Source organism: Amblyraja radiata, chromosome 11 (assembly GCF_010909765.2).
Source record: "Amblyraja radiata isolate CabotCenter1 chromosome 11, sAmbRad1.1.pri, whole genome shotgun sequence".
Taxonomy (NCBI): domain Eukaryota; kingdom Metazoa; phylum Chordata; class Chondrichthyes; order Rajiformes; family Rajidae; genus Amblyraja; species Amblyraja radiata.
In genome coordinates this window covers 4,444,239-4,460,457 of record NC_045966.1, presented here as the reverse complement: position 1 = coordinate 4,460,457, position 16,219 = coordinate 4,444,239, and the positions used below count along the sequence as shown (strand labels likewise).

The window sequence follows — 16,219 nt, the reverse complement described above, 5'->3', positions numbered from 1 at the left end:
TGGCTGATCATCCAACTCAGTATCCTGTACCTGCCTTCTCTCCATACTCCCTGATCCCTTTAGCCACAAGGGCCACATCTAACTCCCTCTTAAATATAGACAATGAACTGTGGCCTCAACTACCTTCTGTGGCAGAGAATTCCACAGATTCACCACTCTCTGTGTGAAAAATGTTTTTCTCATCTCGGTCCTAAAGGATTTCCCCCTTATCCTTAAACTGTGACCCCTTGTTCTGGACTTCCCCAACATCGGGAACAATCTTCCTGCATCTAGCCTGTCCAACCCCTTAAGAATTTTGTAAGTTTTTATAAGATCCCCCCTCAATCTCCTAAATTCTAGCGAGTATTAGCTCACCCCCCCCCCACCCACCAGCTCGCACGTGCGCACGCTCCACATACGCGGGCACGCGCACGCACCCCAACCCCCCCCCCCTCCCACACACACACACACCTCTCGCGGGCACGCGCACGCTACACCCCCCTCCACACCATCACCTTGTGGTCACGCGCACGCTCCCGACCTCAGCCAGGTTGAGCCGGTCAGGTGCTCGGCCGCCCGTAATCAGCGTTGCCCGGCTCAGCGCGCACACACAAACTGCTCGTTACCGTAATGCTCCTAAAGCACCTCCCCTCCTCCTCTCCTCCTCCTCCTCTTCTCCTCCTCCTCCTCTCCTCTTCCTCCTCCTCCTCTCCCTCCTCCTCTCCTCTCCCTCCTCCTCTCCTCCTCCGCCTTCTCTTCTCCTCCTCTCCTTCTCCTTCCCCTCCTCTCCTCCCCTCCTCCTCTCCTCCTCCTCTCCTCTCCTCCTCCTCTCCTCTCCTCCTCCTCTCCTCCTCTCCTCCTCCTCCTCCTCCTCTCTCCTCCTCTTCCTCCTCTCCCTCCTCCTCCTCCCCTACTCTCCTCCTCCTCCTCCTCTCCCTCCTCCTCTCCTCTCCCTCCTCCTCTCCTCCTCCGCCTTCTCTTCTCCTCCTCTCCTTCTCCTCCTCTCCTCCTCCTCTCCTCCCCTCCTCCCCTCCTCCTCCGCCTTCTCTCCTCCTCTTCTCCTTCTCCTCTCCTACTTCTCTCCTCTCCTTCTCTCCTCCTTCTCCTCCTTCACCTCCTTCTCCTCCTCCTCCTCTCCTCCTCTCCCTTCCTGCAGATAGAGTTCTGGAGTAACTCAGCAGGTTAGGCAACAGCCCCCCCCCCGCCCCCCCCTACCCAATTTAGATACAAGGAACTGCAGATAGACATAGAGTGATGGAGTAACTCAGCGGGTCAGGCAACTTATCTGGAGAAAAAATATGCTGGGTGTGTGACAAAAGAGACAAAGTGTAGGACTGAAGAAGGGTTTCGGCCCGAAACGTTACCTATTTCCTTCGCTCCATATATGCTGCTGCACCCGCTGAGTTTCTCCAGCATTTTTGTGTACCTTCGATTTTCCAGCATCTGCAGTTCCTTCTTGAACAAAGTGTAGGAGTACCTCAGCCTGTCTGACAGCACCCCCCCCCCCCCCCCCCCCCCCCCTCCCATGTAGACACAGGGAACTGCAGATAAACGCAGAATGCTGGAGTAACTCTGCATTTCTGGGCAAAAGGTGGCTGGTGTACAGTAAGATACACAAGGTGTCTCCTTCCTCCCACCCCTCAACGTGAGCACAAGGAACTGCAGATAAGCACAGACTGCTGGAGTAACTCAGCCTGTCAGGCAGCACCCCCATGACTCTGCTCCTACTCCAATGTAGACCCAAGGAACTGCAGATAGATACAGTGCTGGAGTAACTCGGCATCTCTGGAGAAAAACGGATGCTGGTGTGAACCAAAAAAATTGCTGGAGTATCAACGGGTCAGGCAGCATCTCTGATGAAAAAGCATGCTTATGTGCGACAAAAATTAGTTTGAAGATGGGACTCGATCTAAAACATCACATTTTCCTTTTCACCAGAGATGCTGCCAGACTCGCAGAATTACTCCAGTTTTTTGTGTCTGTCTTCGATTTATACCAGCATCTACAGTTCCTTCCTACATAAAAGAGACATGGTGCTGAAGTAACTCAGTGGGTCTGGCAGCATTTCGAGTCCTTCTCTTTCTTTGGATGTGGAAGTAAAGAACTGCAGCTGCTGGTTTACAATAAAACACACAAAGTGCTGGAGTATTTCAGTGGGACGGGCAGCACCTCGGAGTTCTTCTTGTTCTTCAGTTGTAGATACACGAAATTGCTAATGTTGCTCTCCAAAAATAAAATCCAAAGTGCTGGAGTAACATAACAGGTCAGGCAGCACTATAATTGGGTCATAGAATGATACAGTGTGAAAACAGGCCCTTCGGCCTAACTTTCCCACACCAGCCAACATGTCCCAGCCATACTAGTCCCACCTGTCTGCGTTTAATCCATACCCCTCCAAACCCGTCCTATCCATGTATCTGTCTAACTGTTTCTTAAATGTTGGGATGGTCCCTGCGTCAACTATCTGGCAGCTTGTTCCATACACCCATCACCCTATGAGTGAAAAAGTTACCCCTCAGATTCCTATTAAATGTTTTCCCCTTCACCTTAAACCTATGTCCACTGGTCCTCGATTCCCCTAGTCTGGGCAAGAGATTCTGTGCATCTACCCGATCTATTCCTCTCCTGATTTTATACACCTCTACAAGATCACCCCTCATCCTCCTGCGCTCCAAGGAATAGAGTCCCAGCCTGCTCAACCTCTCCATATAGTTCAGTCCCTCTAGCCCAGACAACATCCTTGTAAATCTTCTCTACTCTTTCCAGCTTGACATCTTTTCTATAGTATGGTGCCCAGAACGGAACACAATACTCTAAATGCGGCATCACCAGTGTCATAACTGCAACATCACCTTCCAATTTCTATACTCAAGTCCTGTCGAGTTCTCAGTCTCCATTGGTCGCCGTGGACCAAGGAAGAATTTCATTGTTCCATTTTGGTACGTATGCCAATAATTCACATGCCCACTTCAGTTTATTGGGAGGTCCTGTCTCCGTGCTGGATGAATCTATGACGCTTGCTATTTCACAGCACAGAAAAAATGATGACACGACGAACTGGAGGTGCTGACTTATTAAAAAAAAGGGCACAAAGTGCCTGTTTGTGGGAAATTACTTCATGAAAGAGAACGCTAAACAAGTACTGGGCGATGGGATTAATATGGAATGGTGCTTGAGTCAGCGTGCACGAGTACAGCTCGGGTCAACAATATCAAATACTTACCCCACCCCGGTCATTCCTCCTCCTCTCTGCACCTGTTGGCAGGAGATACAGAAGCTTGAAAACACGCACCACCGGACTTGGGAACAGCTTACTCTCTCCTCTGTTATCAGGTTTCTGAATGGACCTTTGATAAGCTATGGTACTGTCCGATTCACCTCTACCCCACTGCGGACATTGGACTTTGTCTGCGGAACTGATGCACTACAATGCTGAGAACTATATTCTGCATCCTGTTTCTTACCCTTTGATCTACCCATTGTATTTGAGTTTGACTTGATTGTATTTATGTACACTGATATCTGATCTGTTTGGATAGTATGCAAAATCAAGCGTATCTCTGTACCTCGGTACGCTTGACAATAATAAACCTAAACTTAAATCTGAATGTCCTGTTTACATGCCGCAGCATTCTCTGAAAACATTGCCTCATGCATACATGTCAAAATCAAAAATATAAGTAGGAACAAGAAAGTGTTTTTATGTAAACAGGGAGCACGATGAATTCTGAAGGATTACTTAGCAAGTGCCCCTAGAAAAGACCAAAATACAAAGTGGTGGAGTGACTCTGTGGGTCAGGTGGCATCTGTGGAATGAATGGACAGATGGCGTTTTAGGTTATGACCCTTCTACAGAAAAGAAGATGGTTTGTGTAGCAGTAGAGGGGTTGTTTGATCGAGTGGTGAAATGGGCAGGTGGATTACTAAAGCAATTAAATGTGAGTGTGAGAAGGTGGAAGAACAATACAGCAAAGTAATATAACTGGTAATGTTAGAATTATAATAGCAGGGACTTGGATGTACAGATTCACTAATCTCTGAAGGCAAGATAAGATGATAGGTCCAGGAATGCCGAGGCTCTGTTCAAGGAGGGACAGAGCCGGTGTACTTTCTGAGGAGGCTCCGTTCCTTCAACGTCTGCAGTAAAATGCTGCAGATGTTCTACCAATTGATGGTAGCCAGAGTCATCTTTTTCACTGTACTGTGCTTGGGGCAGTAGGACGAAGGCTGCGGACGCCACTAGGATGAATAAACTCATCAGGAAGACTGGCTCTGTCCTGGGAGCGAGGTTGGATTAATGGGAGGTGGACGGTCTTGGAGAGGAGGATGCTCCTCAAACTGCGGAGCATCTTGGACAATACAGTTCAACCTGAGGAGTACCTTCAGTAACAGACTGGTTCAGTACAGAACACCACAGGAGTGGCACGATGGTGCAGCGGTAGAGTTGCTGCCCCACAGCGCCGGAGACCCGGGTTCGATCCTGACCAAGGGTGCTGCCTGTGTGGAGTTTGTGCGTTCTCCCCGTGACCCGCGTGGGGTTTCTCCGGGTGCTCCTGTTTCCTCCCACACGACAAAGACGTGCAGGTTTGTAGGTTAATTGGCTTTTGTAAAGATTGTAAATTGTCCCTAGTGTGTGTAGGATAGTGTTAGTGTGCGGGAATCGCTGGTCGGCGTGGACTCGGTGGGCCGAAGGGCCTGTTTCCGCACTGTGTCTCTAAACTAAACTAAACTAAAATCATTCTTCCCCGTGGCGATCAAACTATAACTCCTCCCCCTTCTGTCGTGGAGTAGACTGACTCCCCCCCCACCTTCCCAAATCTTTGCACATCCCCAATCCTTTCCACTTGTCACTTTAATTTCATGTTTCATATATTTTGGGGTTTTATGACTGCTGGCAGATTAGTATCCCTCCTGGGGTACCGTATATGGAAGTTCAGATATTGAAGAACATCCATAAGCAATGGAATTCAAAATACAGAAATCACGCTAAACTTTTACAAAATATTAAATGGCTACGACACAGAATCGCAAGGACAGCACTAGGATTTAGGAAACGAAGAAAAGGAAGCTTACTGGGATGAAACCATGGATACAGTCACCAGTTATCAGGGAATATTTAGTATCACAGAATGGTACAAAAGCTGTCCATTTTATCCTTTGAGAGTTTGCCAAGTCTTTGGCAAAAATATTCAATGAATGCTATTCATCCTGCTCTTTTCCCACAGTCCTTATTATTTTTCTCCCTTTGAGTATTTCTCGAATTCTATTTTAAAATTGACTTGTGTGTCAGCTTCTAATATACAAAGGCAGTGCCTTATAGTTCAACTATGCGAACAAATCCCCTCGCTATTCCTACTTGGCTTTCTGATCCCAGAAACTGGGCAGATAAAAATAACTGAGGGGGATAATGAGGATACTTAAAATAATGAAAAGTTTCATGAAATATTCACTGAGAAGCTGTATCTGGTGACAACTGAGAGTAACAAGAGCTCATAAATTTATAATTACTGGCTAAAAAATGTAGAGGAAAGGAAGAGAATTTTACCCCGCACACTATCTAGATCGAGAACATCTAAAGGCGGATGGAAGTAGATTTTGCAGCAATTTCTGATGAAAGGTGATTGACCTGATTATTACTGTCTTTGTACCTGCTGCTGTTTTTATCCCCAGCATTTCTTTTAGTACTTTCAAAGATCAATTAGTCACATTCCTGCAGAGCTCAAATCTACAGAGATATGGAAGGAAGGACCAGAAATGGCTTACAATTGGAACAAAATTGTCATTCTTATTTTCCGGAGTAAAAATTGTTTTAACACGAGGTCCAACTTGAGTCAAGCTTTGATGTGGCAAGGCATGTAATTGTACCTGCTCTCTGTGTTCTTGTCTGCACATTTTAGATTTATATTATGTTTAAGAAAGAACTGCAGATGCTGGTAAAATCGAAGGTAGACACAATATGCTGGAGAAACTCAGCGGATGAGGCAGCATCTATGGAGAGAAGGAATAGGCGACGTTTCAGGTCAAGACCCTTCTTCAGACTGGTTGGGGGTAGGGGGGCTAAACATGGTATCTCCTTAGTCTGAAGAAGGGTCTCGACCCGAAACGTCACCCATTCCTTCTTTCCAGAGATGCTGCCTGTCCCGCTGAGTTACTCCAGCATTTTGTGTCAACCTTCGACTTAAACCAGCTTCTGCAGTTCCTTCCTGCACAGTATCTCCTTAGTCAGCCATTTTGATGGATCATTAATTTAACAGTGCCTGGGTTGAAAAGATAGTTTAGAGTGGGTAAAATCACCAGTAAATAATATAGAAAAGGATAAAAAGCAGAATATAAAGATACAAGGAACTGTGAATGCTGCAAATCTTGAGTAAAACACAGTGCTGGATGAATTCAGTAGGTCAGGGTGCATGGATAGGGGACATTTTGGGTCGGGACCAAAAAAGTAGATTAGATTGAGACAGAGAATATAAGGCATGTTATAAAATAATCTGTCAATATTTGACATCTCATTAACTATTCATATAAGGAATGAGCCCCATCTCTTTAATAGTTAATTTGAGTACCAAAGTTGCCAGAGTAATTAACACAAATCCCTTCATCGAAAACATACTCTGAAACAAAACAGGTCTAACTCTCCATAGGCAGCTGTGTTTGCATTTAGTGCACAATAGAACCACTTAAGATCTATCAGCACCTATCGGTGCCACGGAGACCTCAGGAGAGGACCCGGCAGCGTTAGTGTAGAGGTTGGAGGGGGCGGTCAATGATGACGCTGACCGAAGGACGAGTCAGACATGTGAAGTAAGGACGTCACTGCCGAGCGAAGGAATGAAGGAGGACTCGGCGAGGGGGGACCGCTGTGGGGGAGGGGGGAAGTGCAAAGGGGGAATGGCTGGGGGGGTACTTGTAACTTTGTAAGCGCCCTTCGTGGGCGACTATTGCATACCGTGGAACGGTTTGCAAGCAAAGAATTTCACTGTGACTTGTCACATGACAGTAAAGCATTCACTCAGTCACAGGTAGATTGGGTGATCAAACAGACTTTTGGCACACTGGCCTTCATCAGCCAGCGTATTGAGCAGAGCAATTGTGAGGACATGTTGCAGTTGTATAAGACATTGGTGAGGCCACATTTAGAGTATTGTGTTCAGTTCTGGGCACCGTTGTAGATTAGTGTCAATACTATATATATGTTACAGCACAGATTATGTTTGCTGCACATTCCTTATGTCACTGATACTACTGGTCCGTCCACAGGCTTATTAGTGAGCTCTCTCCCTCTCTCTCTCTCCAGTTAGACTAGCTGAATGCATGGAGACGAAAGCACTTTGTGTTTCCTCCGCAGAGTTGCTAATAAAAGACTATGGATTCTAATCACTATGTGTGAGTCTGATCACTTCCTACATGGTGTCAGAAATGTTATAGGAAAGATGTTGTCAAGCTGGAAAAGGTACAGAGAAAATTAATGAGGATGTTGCCAGGTTTAGAGGGTCTAAGCTATGGGCAGAGGTTGAGTAGGCTGGGACTCTATTCCTTGGATCGCAGGTGGATGAGGTTTGATCTTATAGAGGTGTATAAGACCATGAGAGGAATAGATGGGGTGGAAGATTGCAACCTTCAAGTGGTCCGCCCTGTTTCGACGAATGCAATCAACCCGGTGTGCACAATCAAATAAGATCAAATAGAACAAGTTGTCCTACAACTTTAGGCTGTGCACGCCATACGCAAGAAGACGAAGAAGCGGAATAGATCGGTTAGATGCACAGTCCCTTGCCCAGAGTAGGGGAATCGTGGACCAGAGGACATAGGTTTAAGGTGAAGGGGAAACGATTTAATAGGAATCTGAGGGGTAACTTTTTCACACAAGGGTGGTGGGTGTATGGAACAAGCTGCCAGAGGAGGAAGTTGAGGCTGGGACCATCCCAACATTAAAGAAACAGTTAGACAAGTACATGGATAGGACAGGTTTGAAGGGAAATGGACCAAGTGCAGGCAGGTGGGACTAGTGTAGCTGGGACATGTTGGCCGGTGTGGGAACATTGTGCCTAAGGGCCTGTTTCCACACTGTATCACTCAGAGGGAGTTCATGCAGTTACTTTAGGGAGGAGCAGCTTGAACACCACTTATCAGATGTTTATGCCTAACTGTCAATGTGACCTTTACCAGAGGTTGCCCTACCCATAAGTGATTGCTAATGCCATGTCCCGTGCTGTTATTTTGTCCAATACACATTTATTTTGGCGCCAGGCTTATCCTTTACATCTTGACTGGTATTATGGCACTATGCATTATGGCTATAACATGTTGAAAACAATTTCCCAGCTACAATCTTTGCTTCAGCCAGCAAAGCCCAGACATCACCTGGAGGAATTTACAGAGATGCAAAGAGGTGAGGCCAAAGAAGGATTTTAAAAGCAACTATGATATTTTAAAATCAAGACATTGCTTTTCACTCAGAGGTTGGTGTGCATATGGAACAAGCTGCCGGAGGAGTTAGTGGAGGCAGGTACTATACCAGCATTTAAAAGACATTTAGACAGGTGCATGAATAACAAAGGTGAGAGGGATAATTAGAGTTTAGAGAGATGCAGTGCAGAAACAAGCCCTTCGGCCCACTGAGTCCGTGCCGACCAGCGAGCCCCGTACACTTGCACTATCCTACACACAAGGAACTATTTAAAATTTTTACCAAAGCCAATTAATCTACAAACCCATATGTCTTTGGAATGTGGGAGGAAACCCGGAGCACCCAGAGAAACCACACATGGTCACTGGGAGAACGTGCAAACTCTGCACAGACATCACCCATAGTCAGGATCGAACCCAGGTCCCCTGTGCTCAAAAGGAGGAAAACACTGCCTCTTTTAAATGAATGGAGTGTCAAATATCTATATTTCCATTTGTAGTGCTATGAGAACTGGAGATTGAAAACCCTACAGGGCGTTCCCGTGGGGTCTCTCTCAGCCAGAGTTCCAGGATGCTCAGCCATTCGCAGTTGATGCTGGATCTCTGCCAGTGGAGGCAACCCACACATGTCAGGCGATTCCTCACCCCCAGTGGAGTGGCGAGGCATCAACTTCATCAATGAATGGGCAGTCAGATTGTTGGCTTGCTTCCTCCAACCAGAAAAGAATAGAATTGAAAACTTTATTGTCACACGTGACAAGTCACAGTGAAATTCCTTGCTTGCATACACAAGGTATGCAAATAGTCGCCCATAAAGGGCACCTACAAAGTACCCCCTCGCCAGGTCCCCCTTTGTTCTGCCCCCCCCCCCCACCTCGGGCCTCCCCTCCCCCACCCTACCTCACGGCTGTCCCACCCCCCCCCCCCCCCCACAAGCCGGGTCCTCCTTTGTTCCACAGGTAAGTGCTGGGAGTAATAGCTCCAACCTGATGTCCCACCACAGAGTAGGTCACTGTATACAAGCGCAGCATTCAATATTAATGAGGAGTGGGTCGGAACATCCTCGCAAATCTCTGCACTCTTTCCAGCTTAACATCCTAGTGGGACAGGCCCTTCTTCAAGGGCCTGTCCCACTTTCACGACCTAATTTAGCAATGTTACAAAATTTTGAGATTTTAAAAATCAAGTCTTTAATTTATCCCATCAGATAAAGCATAAAAATAAGTTTAATTTGACACCTAATTCTCTTTCATATCTTCAGTATTAAAAAAGTTATGGCTATTTTCATACTCGGAAATTGGCATCTTGTTCCCTATTGCTTTTTCATTGACTTAACACAAAAGCTGTGATCGAGAACATTTAAAAGCCGATAACTTTCTTAAAATTTAAGAGAACTGAAATAAATTTTCAGTTATTATAGATTGAAGCATTCTGAAACATTTATGAAACAATCTTACTTAGATTACTTGAAATTAAAGCATATAATTAGTTAGTTACCTAATTGTAGCTAATTACAAAATTCAATTACTAGATTTAAACATCTATCCATTTCTTAAGAATAGATTAAGATTTTTAAATAGCCTAAGTGTCCAAATAAAATTCACACAAGAATTCAGAATATAACATAATTTTAAAATCTCATTGTCATGGGTTTATAGGCCAAATGGAAGGAATTTAATGGTTAATACCTGTAAATTAATGGCCATTTAAATCAGCTTGCGAGTGGGATTTTCTGGAACGGGACCATTTAGAACGTTCAGGAAGCGGTGAATTTAGTCCCCCATATCGGCAGCAAATACACTGCCGGTTCTTCGGGGGGGGGGGGGGGGGGGGGGGGGGGAAATCACCATTTCGCAACTTAAAATGTGAATTAAATACATCTTAAGAAACACTTTTATACATAAAAATAAACTGATTTATTTTATACATAAAAATAAACTTTCTTTTAGCTGGTCCTCCATAAAATCCGTCCCAGTTGTCGGCATGACGGCTTCAGAAGCTGATTTTAAAATCATTCCAGCGATTAACTTGTCGGGTGAATTTTTTTTAAAAACACACATAACGGCCGTAGGAACGATTCTTTAGCAACATCTTGCACTCCTACAAATATAATTCAGGACCAGGTCGGGAAAAAAACCCGTTTTAACCCCGCCCCCCCCCCCTCAAAAGCGCCAAAATCGCGCACACGGCCAGTGGCAGAATTGCAGCGCCGCTGAAGGTAAGTTTTGTAACATACCTACCTAATTCACGACCTTTTTTACGTGTGGACGTTTTTCTAGAAAAACGCCCCGACCTACTTGATGCCACGAGTACCTACGACTAGCTTCACAACCTGCTACAACCTATCTATGACCTCCTACGACCTCGTGATGACCATGCTGCGAGTATGAGTCAAGGGCAAACTCGACAGAGGTCGTGAATTAGGTCGTGAAAGTGGGACAGGCCCTTCAGACTGATGTGGGGGTGGGGGGGGGGGGCGGGAAGAAGAAAGGAAGAGGCGGAGACAGTGGGCTGTGGGAGAGCTGGGAAGGGGAGGGGAAGGAGGGAGAAAGCAGGGACTACCTGAAATTGGAGAAGTCAATGTTCATATCGCTGGGGTGTAAATCTTTGTGTTGCGTGCTAACCAGTCAGCAGAAAGACAATACATGATTACAATCGACCCATTTACAGTGTACAGATGCGTGCTAAGGGGATAACGTTGCTTCCATTCACCAATGAAAGTGATGGCTTCCCCAGGTGAGACTGCTGGAAGTCACTGTCAATGCCCAGGAGACATGCTAAAATGTGAGTTGTAATGAATCCGCAGGAGGTCAGCTCGACACAAAAAGCATCAGATTCTGTCAAGAACTTAAAATAGAGCAGAGAGTCAATGACCCAGATGGCACCCCTCTGTTCATGTTATGGTGCGCTTTGCATACATCATGGATTAAACAGAAAGCCCTTGTGTCCCATTGCATCATGTGGCACATACACATTGAATGGAGCACTTTCTTAATGAGGCTATTCTGATACATTCGGAACAAAACCCCAAGACTGCGCAGCCGGGAAACTTTACGGTGCGATGCATTGTTCCTCTTTATCACGCAAAAAAAAAAAAAAAATCACCACTCTTTTGTAAAACTATTTGCATGAACTGAGGCCTGGACTTTTGAAAGAGCTAGCCGAGAAGCAAACCTTTTCAGAAAAGAAGAGACAAGAGCAGAATATACAATTTATTTCCTGCACAAACAACCTGAGTTGCAAGCATCCGAGACAGTTTAAATGTGATGAAGGCAGATATGTTTGGGAATTTTCTTTCTTAAGAAGAAAATGATCCAGAAATTCAGGCCAGCACTGCTGTTTGATCCTTGCGTGATAGTTTTTTTTAAATCATTTGCCAAAGAGAAAAATATAATTAAATCATCAGGAATGTTTAAAGGGCCTGTCCCACTTTCACGAGGTAATTCACGAATTCTCCCGAGTTTTCCCCTTGATTCAAACTCGCAGAATGTTCGTAACGAGTCCGTAGGAGTTCGTAGATATATCGTAGCAGCTCGTTATGCTAACCGTAGGTACTCGTGGCATCAGGTAAGTCGGGACGTTTTTTTGCAGCCCGATAAAAAATGTCCACGAGTAAAAAAATAGTCTGGATGAAATAAATTGCAACTTTTTACTCGTAGTTAGTTCGTGGGCAGACCGTAGTAGGCCGTGAGGGTAGTGGTAGGTAGTCGTGGGTACTCATAAATATTCGTGGGTACTCGTAGCTCGGCAGCTGGACAGAAGAAAAAATGATAAGTGATAAAAAAACCTTAAGTCAACATCAGCACGTGGCCTTTGTCACTCCCGTTCGTGAGCATATTCGTGGAAGGTCGTAGGAGTTCGTAGATTACCAAAATCTTGATTTTCATTTTTAGGTCCTTTAAACTCGGCAGAGGTTTTGGATTAAGTCATGAAAGTGGGACAGGCCCCTTTACTTTTTTTGTCAAAGCTCAGATAGGACTGATTCAGCATAGTGCATCATCTCTGGTACGCTGCGTAAACACACAAGTCTCTGAAAGAATTAGAACAAGATGATAAAGCTTTAGGAATAATATACAGTAACACGACACAAAGAGGCCATTCAGCCCATCATACCCATGGTGGCCGATTAGGAAAAGGGGAGATGCAACGAGACCTGGGTGTCATGGTACACCAGTCATTGAAAGTAGACATGCAGGTGCAGCAGGCAGTGAAGAAAGCAAATGGTATGTTAGCATTCATAGCAAAAGGATTTGAGTATAGGAGCAGGGAGGTTCTACTGCAGTTGTTCAGGGTATTGGTGAGACCACACCTGGAGTATTATGTATAGTTTTGGTCTCCAAATCTGAGGAAAGACATTCTTGCCATTCCTGGGAGTACAGAGAAGGTTCACCAGACTGATTCCTGGGATGTCAGGACTTTCATATGAAGAAAGACTGGATAGACTTGGCTTGTACTCGCTACAATTTAGAAGATTGAGGGGGGATCTTATAGAAACTTACAAAATTCTTAAGGGGTTGGACAGGCTAGATGCAGGAAGATTGTTCCCGATGTTGGGGAAGTCCAGAACAGGGGGTCACAGTTTAAGGATAAAGGGGAAGTCCTTTTGGACCGAGATGATAATATTTTTTTTAGTAAATCTCTGGAACTCTCTGCCACTGAATGGAGTTGAGGCCAGTTCATTGGCTATATTTAAGAGGGAGGTAGATGTGGCCCTTGTGGCTAAAGGGATCAGGGGGTATGGATAGAAGGCAGGTACAGGATACTGAGTTGGATGATCAGCTATGATTATATTGAAATGCGGTGCAGGCACGAAGGGCCGAATGGTCTACTCCTGCACCTATTTTCTATGTTTCTATACCAGTGACATCCCATTGAAAGAGTTACCGAATGAGTCTCTCCCCATTTGTCCTATTTGTCAAAATATTGCAAATTCATTTCCATTCAAGTATTCATTTAATTTTCTTTTTGAAATACGTGTCTAGAAAATAAATCATTTCAAGATTTCTTCCAACTATTCCTCACAATTTGTGCAGAATTTTAATAAATAAAAAAGAATCATATTGCACTTGAGACAAAAAGTGCAATCTTTGTTATTAACATGCATACTGGAGTCAGAAATTTAAATTGCAACTCTAATTCAGGTGAAGTCACAACAAGGATGTGTACATACTTTTATAAGAAGAGGAGTTGAATATAGGAGCAAAGAGGTCCTTCTGCAGTTGTACAGGGCCCTAGTGAGACCACACCTGGAGTATTGTGTGCAGTTTTGGTCCCCTAATTTGAGGAAGGACATTCTTGCTATTGAGGGAGTGCAGCGTAGGTTCACAAGGTTAATTCCCGGGATGGCGGGACTGCATTTGCTGAGAGAATGGAGCGGCTGGGCTTGTACACTCTGGAGTTTAGAAGGATGAGAGGTGTTCTTATTGAAACATATAAGATTGGTAAGGGTTTGGCCACGCTAGAGGCAGGAAACATGTTCCCGATGTTGGGGGAGTCCAGAACCAGGGGCCACAGTTTAAGAATAAGGGGTAAGCCATTTAGAACGGAGACGAGGAAACACTTTTTCTCACAGAGAGTTGTGAGTCTGTGGAATTCTCTGCCTCAGAGGGCGGTGGAGGCCGGTTCTCTGGATACTTTCAAGAGAGAGCTAGATAGGGCTCTTAAAGAATGCGGAGTCAGGCGATATGGGGAGAAGGCTGGAACGGGGTACTGATTGGGGATGATCAGCCATGATCACATTGAATGGCGGTGCTGGCTCGAAGGGCCGAATGGCCTACTCTTGCACCTATTGTCTATTATCTATTGTCTACAGTTGCAATTTAAATTTCTTGCTCCAGTATGTGTTGTGTGCACTTTAAGAAAATATATACTTGTCACAGAGTGAATGAAGCAAAGATTGACATGACTGGATCCGGGCATGTCAGACTTGCTTTATGAGAGAGATTACTATTTTCTTGAGTTTAGAAGAATGAAAAGATATTTCAACAAAACATATAAGATTATTAACGCCAGATGCAAGGAAGGCATTTCCCCTTACTGTGGAGTACAATTAATTAATTATCAACTTCTGTTTTGAGAAGCAAGGAGAGGGAAGAGTTACATTTCATGTTTTTCTTCACTCCTGTGTACGACAGTGATCGCAACTTCTACTGAAGTGTGGATGGCCGTTGGCTCGCTAGGAGCTCATATCCACCCTTTGACAGGTCTTGTTTTTGGTCCTGCTGGGGGTCCACAGCCCCCTCCTCACCTGGCAAACCAGGTGGGGGTGACGGTTTAGTCGCCGGCTATTCGACCATGGAGCGGGTGGCACGGGATTACATGGTACCCGTGGTGGGGGGAACTCCCCCCCCCGACCTGACCTACAGTACAAAAGTAGGGTAAATGTTTGATCAGTGGTGTTTTATTATTAATGTTTAATGTTTTATTTGTCATTTGTAACTGTCACTGTATGTCATGTTGTCACTTGTGGGCGGAGCACCAAGGCAAATTCCTTGTATGTGAATACTTGGCCAATAAATGTATTCATTCACTAAATAATCCAATCAGTCACCGTAGAATAGTGAATCGCCTACAAATTGATCTGAAGTATATTTGCCATTTAACACGCATGAAGAATCTATTTAACACATTTAATAGATCTCACACTTAATCTCACACTTAATCTCAAAACTAAGATAAATCATGAAAAATGAATCAATTGGATGTTCAATATGGATCAATAATACCCACATCATCATGGGCCTAACAATAATGAAGGACATCAGGACATTTCAGTCACAGTTGTTTTCTCCATAGTTACAATTTAAGATTAATGCTGCAGTTTACAGCCTGTCCCACTTACGTGTCCTTGGCGCGCGACCTCGTCGTCGCGTTGAGGCGCACGGGCATCGTGTGGCCACGCGGGGCCGGTCCCACTGAGAAGCGCGGAGGGATATGGAGTTGTGCGCGAGATCGAGCGATGCTCCGAAATTTTGTAGCGAACAAAATCTTCGCTCGCCACCGGCCTGTCGCGTAACTGACGGCCAAAGTGGGACAGGCCCTGGCGTGACGCAATGTCTCACCTCCAACAGCGGCAGAAGCAGGCAAACGATCGCCGAGCTCGGCCTGGGGCTCACGGCCATTGTGGTCCGGAACCGCCCCCACTGCTACTCCCTTTTTGTGTCCATCTTCAAATGTTGTGTGGTCGCATGAAGTCACACGCGACCTTCGCGGGACCGTCGCGCCTCAATGCGACCACGAGGTCGCATAATTAGCGTGCCAAGGACACGTAAGTGGGACAGAGGACACTGTATGTCGTTGTCACTTGCGGGCGGAGCACCAAGGCAAATTCCTTGTATGTGAATACTTGGCCAATAAACTTATTCTTTCATTCATTCATTCATTAGGTTTACATTCTGATTGCAGTGATTCACTGAATAGGTTTGGAGCTAAGGCGATTCCACCGTGATGTGCGATACAGACAAGAGCTATGCAGTCCTTTTGTGATTGATGGATGATGTGGTGTTCAGCAGTCCTTCCAGCCTCTGGAATGGCAGAGCAAAACTGTGCAAAAACACAAAGTGCTGCAGGAACTCAGGAACTGCAGGGTCAGGCAGCATCTGTGGGGGGAATGGACAGGCGGTGTTTTGGGTTGGGTTCCTTCTTCAGAGTTAAACTGTGGTTGCTAACATAAACTTCAGATTTTTTGTTTTGGCTCATAAATTTAAAATGATGGTAGCTTTCATGTTTCCAGGTGTCCTCCAAATGATCTTTAGGCCACATATCCAGGACAGTAGCAAATTAATCAACCCATGGCTTGGCTTCTTTGTCAGCCGTTATTCAATTGTAGCACCAT

The 16,219-nt window shown here is 45.3% G+C and overlaps 1 protein-coding gene and 1 long non-coding RNA gene across 3 annotated transcripts in view; one reads left to right on the top strand and one right to left on the bottom strand.

Annotated features, from left to right (window-relative positions):
* The window catches only part of wwc1 (WW and C2 domain containing 1), a 70,359-nt gene extending 54,766 nt beyond the window's left edge, over nucleotides 1-15,593 (bottom strand). Inside the window, exon 1 of one of the 2 annotated variants that reach the window (XM_033029209.1) lies at nucleotides 15,583-15,593. The gene's annotated coding sequence lies outside the window, so the exon portion shown is untranslated. Of the gene's footprint in view, nucleotides 1-1,093; nucleotides 1,109-15,582 lie in introns of those variants that run through there. The other variant, XM_033029210.1, reaches the window with a different exon arrangement.
* On the top strand, nucleotides 2,757-3,586 carry LOC116978220. The gene is made up of 2 exons (XR_004413420.1): nucleotides 2,757-2,918; nucleotides 3,011-3,586. It is a non-coding gene; the product is annotated as an uncharacterized LOC116978220 (long non-coding RNA).
* Nucleotides 15,594-16,219: the final 626 nt, after the last annotated feature.